Here is a 6,371-nt window from a genome sequence, read left to right as displayed (position 1 = left end):
ATCTAGAGAATATGACATGTAGAATGCCTAAGGTCTTTAAAGATATTGCTGCACTTGGTGGATTATTTAGTAAACAGAAATGTTGAAGAAGTTATTACTATAATTATTATCATCAATGTCTTGGCTGTATCTACTTCTACTTCTTCTGTAATCTACTTACTTAATTTTCAAAGTGATCCCTAACTCTTGAATTTAGGCATAACTGCCAACGTATTTAAAAATAATCAACATTTTGTAGCACTCCTTGTAAAAATTAAAATTAGAAAGATAACGGAAAGGTCAAGGAAAAGTTACATCGGGCAATTAAAATGTTTAACTTACCATATGCAACGTCAAAAAGACACAGGCCCCGGGGACTTGCCATGATGTCAACAGAGGTTGTACTGAAGTGTCAATTCATGTGACATGAGGAACGGCATCATTCTTCTGGGTGCATCATCCAATGAATTACCTCCTGTGTCTCCAACCATGACAACCTGAGAGTATGGTAAAAGTCACAGGAAGGAAAATGCCATATTAAGTGAACAGCTAAGATATTATTCTATCTTTACACCTCTTAAGGTCTTTAAACACCAGGGACATGACGAATAAATTATACAAATACTTCTTTAGAATATATTGATGCTATCGCATCAAAACTATTCATATACTGTAGATGATGCCTCATTTTTATAGCCGTTTGCCTGATGCCTTTAGTAGCGGTGAAAAATCAAACTTGTTTAAAATCAAAATGATGTTGCTTTATTGTGAAATAATAGTGAAGTTCAGTGTGGAGGTACTCACCCGATGTATTCTACTTGAGAGGACCTTCCACCTCTTGATGTCTCCCATCTAGCATGAAAATAAGAAATACACAACACATTATGAATGAAAAATATACTTGACGCAAGATAGAGACTTCCTCTCACAATGGCCTCATGCCATGGCACAACTACTTCAGAGAAAACCCAAGAAGAAATTGTATTGTGAACCCAGTATGGTGAATTATATCGAATCGTTGGTTGAGTGAAACTTCACATCCCTGCCCTTTCAATATTAACACTATAAGACTGCTTTTTCATTACACAGCTGACTGTAGACTAATGTTTACTAGTTTATCTGTGCCTGTTTTGTTTAACTGTGGCAAAAAAGTCATCAGGGTGCCCACAGCCCTGTGGGAATTTATAACTCAATTAAAAATGTTCCAGGAAAGTCATTACCGTGGGAAACCTGAATCATCTAATTCAATATATTTTTTTAAATTCCAACCAATTTAAGGACATATTACCCCTCAAATTAACGCCCTGATATTATACTTACTTCGGACTTGGTGGAGGCTCACCAAGTCTGGATCACGGGTGTTTGGAAGCTGAAGTACCTTTACAGTGGTGTCAAATGATGTGCTGTGGAAGGCAGATGATATGTTGATTATACTTGGATGCTTGGACATACATATTAATATAACAATAGTAATTAAGAAGAAAATGAAGTCTTGAAAAAACTGATTATCAGATAGGCTATCTCTGCCTTCCGAAATGTCTGTGGACATTTAAATTCAATATGGGCTGGAACAGCAGCAAAAACGACAGCTATCAAACCTACACCTACTTCATTATCAGCTACTGTATATCAAGTATCGGTTATGGCATACTAACTGTTCTTCACTCTGTTCTTCGGCCATTCAACTGCACAGGACCTACTTCAATATTTCAACTTAAGATGGTTTACCAATAGATCTTCAACATAGTGTTTACATTCCTCAGAAATGGAAAAAAACTTTGAGAAAACGTTGGATTATAGTTGCTTAACAGCACAAATTAAAACCAACAAAATATCAACGTCTAATGGCGTTAGAATTTAACGTTGTGTATCATAACGTTAAGCAGACATTGGGCTTTGATCACAATACCCGACAACAGAATGTCGGTATTCTTTGTTAATTTGACGTTAGCATGATACGTTGAACAGATGTTGGGTATTGGTTACTCACCAACACAACTAAAATCCAAAAAAAAAAATGTGTTTAATGATGTTATAATTTAACATTGTGTGGTTGTTTGCATAATGAGGTTAAGCAGACGTTGGGTTTTGGTTACAATACCTGACAACAGCATGTCAGTATTCTATGTCAAAATGACGTTAGCATGATACCTTGAACAGATGTTGGGTATTGGTTACTCACCAACACAACTAAAATCCAACAAAAAAAACAACGTTTAATAATGTTGGAATTTGACATTGTTTGAACGTTAGCATAATGACGCTAAGCAGACGTTGGGTTTTGGTTACAATGCCTGACAACAGCATGTCAGTATTCTATGTCAATATGACATTAGCATGATATGTTGAACAGACTTTGGGTATTGGTTACTTACCAACACAACTTAAAAACAACAAAAAAAATATGTTTAATGATGTTATAATTTAACATTGTGTGGTTGTTTGCATAATGAGGTTAAGCAGACGTTGGGTTTTGGTTACAATACCTGACAACAGCATGTCAGTATACTATGTCAATATGACGTTAGCATGATACGTTGAACAGATGTTGGACATTGGTTACTTACCAACACAACTTAAAACCAACAAAAATCAACGTTTAATGATGTTAGAACTTAACATTGTGTGGACGTTAGCATAAAGACAGTGATTCCAAACTCTTGAACTTAGGCATAACTGCCAACGTATATAAAAATAATCAACATTTTGTAGCACTCCTTGTAAAATTTAAATTAGAAAGATAACGGAAAGGTCAAGGAAAAGTTACATCGGGCAATTAAAATGTTTAACTTACCATATGCAACGTCAAAAAGACACAGGCCCCGGGGACTTATTCTTGCCATGATGTCAACAGAGGTTGTACTGGAGTGTCAATTCATGTGACATGAGGAACGGCATCATTCTTCTGGGTGCATCATCCAATGAATTACCTCCTGTGTCTCCAACCATGACAACCTGAGAGTATGGTAAAAGTCACAGGAAGGAAAATGCCATATTAAGTGAACAGCTAAGATATTATTCTATCTTTACACCTCTTAAGGTCTTTAAACACCAGGGACATGACGAATAAACTAAAATCCAACAAAAAGAACAACGTTTAATGATGATAGATTTTGACATTGTGTGAACGTTAGCATAATGACGCTAAGCAGACGTTGGGTTTTGGTTACAATACCTGACAACAGCATGTCAGTATTCTATGTCAATATGACGTTAGCATGATACGTTGAACAGACGTTGGGGATTGGTTACTTACCAATCAATCTTCAACATAGTGTTTACATTCCTCTATTATGTTTATTTTTTTTTTAGGTGGGCTTTACTGTTAGGCTTGGCCAATATTAGACTGAAAATAATGTCTGATGTAACCCCCCATGTCAAATTAGGGTGTACACATTATGACACAAAATAAATAAATATGAACCAGTTCATTCAAATGAATAAATAAGTCATTAAAATATGAATGAGTAATTCATTAAATGCATTAATGATAAATAAGGATTGAAATGAAAACGGTTTGATAAAGTTTAGAGTCAACAGTAAAACTGTACAAAACATAGAACACATACAACATACACATAACAATCACCTTTAAACCCAATAAATCAAATAATAATATCCTGCAGGTATCCAATAAAAAAGTATTGTCCACTTTCCCTTTTTTCTTTCCTTTATTCTAATTTAGAGATAATCTAGTTTTTCTATTTTAGATCACTAGTTTAGATAGGTCAAACTAATTTCAAACTAATTTTAGTAAAATAGTTTATCTATTTGTTCTCTATTTTGTTTCAACTATTTATCTTGAGTTAACTCTTTCCCTTCTCTCCACAGTTAGAATTATAACCAGTATTCCAGTAAATTCCACAGGTAGAGGTAAATATCAACAGTATCAAAATCGAATCAAAATATGAACACTTCCAATCTCACAATTGGAATGTAATGCAAATAAAATACAACAAAATGCTATATTTCAATTAGGATGTTCAAACCGTTTCTGTATCAAAATAAAAGTGTGACACTGTAACTCTGTCCTTTTTTCAGTTCAGTTTGTGTCATAAATCCAAAAACGTAGCACTTTGACACTTGTCTTTTCTTCAGTTCAAGTTGTGCTTTCCAGTTGTGTTCAGTCCAAAAATAAAAATAATAGATTGGAAAAATCCTAAATAAATCCCAACACTCCTACCGCTCTGGCAGTGAGTTTCACATTGGTCTGGCAGTGCAAAGTGGACCCTTGCACTGAGGTGTAGATCGGTTCCTTGAATCCTGGGCTTCCTAGCTCGCCATCTTGTATCTCCAAGAAATATCCTTATCCTGTTTTTCAACAGGGACAAAAAACCTGACCTGTACAACAGGTCATAAAGAAAATAAATCACTATCAATGAGCAATGACTCAGTTCAAACAACAAAAGGCTTCAGGTACTGTGGGCAAATTAACACTAGCTGCAGTGGACAACTAGACCCAGATTGATGACTGATTGCTGTCAGCTGGCTGCCCAGCTAAGCTGCCAATTGAGCAAACAATTCGTTTTTTACATTAATAAATCTTTACATTTTACCATCAAATGTACACAATACACAGTTACTCTTACAAAATACCCAAAACGTTTCCATTTAAAAAGGTGCAAGTACAAACATTCAGCAGTGACAAATGAATTTGTTTTTAACTCACCAAAACACTTGGTCTGTACAAACACCAGCACAAACCAGGCAGGTGCTGCTCCTAAGTCTGATCAAACTCCTCACAAAGGTGTTAAGACACTCTTTATGGCTGTATCAAACGTTTTTATCAGTTTAATCTTTCTCAAATCAGTTTAAGTCACTTTCAGACGTTCTGTGGCTGCTTCTCTCTCCTTCCACTCTCAGCTCCAGTATGACATGCAGTGTGTCCTTAAAGGGGAAGTAACCTGTCTGCCTTACAGGGATGTGTTCTTTTTTTTGTACAGGTACAGTTTTACTGTTGACTCTAAACTTTATCAAACCGTTTTCATTTCAATCCTTATTTATCATTAATGCATTTAATGAATTACTCATTCATATTTTAATGACTTATTTATTCATTTGAATGAACTGGTTCATATTTATTTATTTTGTGTCATAATGTGTACACCCTAATTTGACATGGGGGTTACACTTACAAGCTAATATAATCAAAACTATGATAAAGGCTACACAATAAAAAGAGTATTCAAATGCAACCAACCCTTATGCCTGATTTTTTGTTACACTGCACTGTCTCACACAAAAATAGCTGTGAGGCATGTGAGCTTTACCCTTCAATAACACACATTCCCAACTGAAAACATGAATCATGAACAACAGAACTTCCCCTAAAATAAGACATTAGCTTTAAAAGCTGCAATTTAAATGTTTAACTCAGCAGCACCAAGCCACCAACACAAAGCAGTGGGGATCAGTCCATCTAGTTAATGCAGTAGGCCTATAGCCTCTTTCTAGTTTCCACTGTTTGCCACAAAAGGCAGGTACTGTAATCATTTTGGGCAAAGGATTTATTCAAACAATGCCAGTTGTTTCAAAAACATGCAAAGAAAAGGAAAAGAAAAACAAAAAAACAAAGCATGACTGATTTGCACATGAAGAAATCACCTCACTCGGTCATAAACAGAATGTAGAACTTTATTTAAAAAAAAAGTCAAATATTTAATTAATTATTAACTCACCTGTGCAAAAGATTGTGATTCTAGAAGTCCTGGGATTCTCAAAAAAACATCTCCATGCACAAACAAGTATCTCTTCCTGTCTTCTCTCCCTCTTAATTCAAACTGCAGGCTGCTGGAGCAGTTACTGTTGCCCCGCCCAGTCTGGTGTTATACAACTGTGGTCCCACCCACAAGTCCAATGAGTCGTCCAATGAAAGAGCAGAACGATGCTCTACTGCTCAGTGATTTGAGGAGACATTTGACAATCTAGTTTGAAATGTATTGTTGTGCAGACGTTGGGTATTGGTTACTTACCAACACAACTTAAAACTAACCAGATATCAACGTTTAATGATGTTGTATTTTTTTAATTCATTTGTGTGTTTCTATATTTTGATACTTTATTATTTTACTCCACTACATATCAGGGCAAACAATTATTTTACTTTTTGTGATTGATTGATTGATTGACTACTTTATTAGTCAGAAATGTAAACAGCATGAGGTACAGTCAGGCATTTAGGCTGAAAGGGTAACAAAAAGTGTCTGTCTGTCTGTCTGTCTGTCTGTCTGTCTGTCTGTCTGTCTGTCTGTCTCTCTGTCTGTCTCTCTGTCTGTCCGTCTGTCTGTCTGTCCATCTGTCCGCCCTTCCGTCCACCCAGTAGTACATACATAGTGGTGTGGATGATAAACGGTGTCACAGTCACACACTCTTGCTCCATATGTCACAACTTA

At 35.7% G+C, this 6,371-nt stretch overlaps 1 long non-coding RNA gene across 1 annotated transcript; it reads right to left on the bottom strand.

Moving 5' to 3' along the window:
* Positions 1 to 388: 388 nt before the first annotated feature.
* Positions 389 to 5,768, bottom strand: LOC308077176. The gene is made up of 4 exons (XR_013932371.1): positions 5,658 to 5,768; positions 1,300 to 1,348; positions 784 to 831; positions 389 to 476 (listed from the first exon to the last, which is right to left on the bottom strand). It is a non-coding gene; the product is annotated as an uncharacterized lncRNA (long non-coding RNA).
* Positions 5,769 to 6,371: the final 603 nt, after the last annotated feature.

The sequence above is a fragment of the Gymnoscopelus braueri genome (assembly GCF_963280865.1).
Source record: "Gymnoscopelus braueri genome assembly, chromosome: 21".
NCBI classification, from domain to species: domain Eukaryota; kingdom Metazoa; phylum Chordata; class Actinopteri; order Myctophiformes; family Myctophidae; genus Gymnoscopelus; species Gymnoscopelus braueri.
Note: the sequence above shows the minus strand (reverse complement) of the source record. Positions and strands in the feature narration are given on the sequence as shown.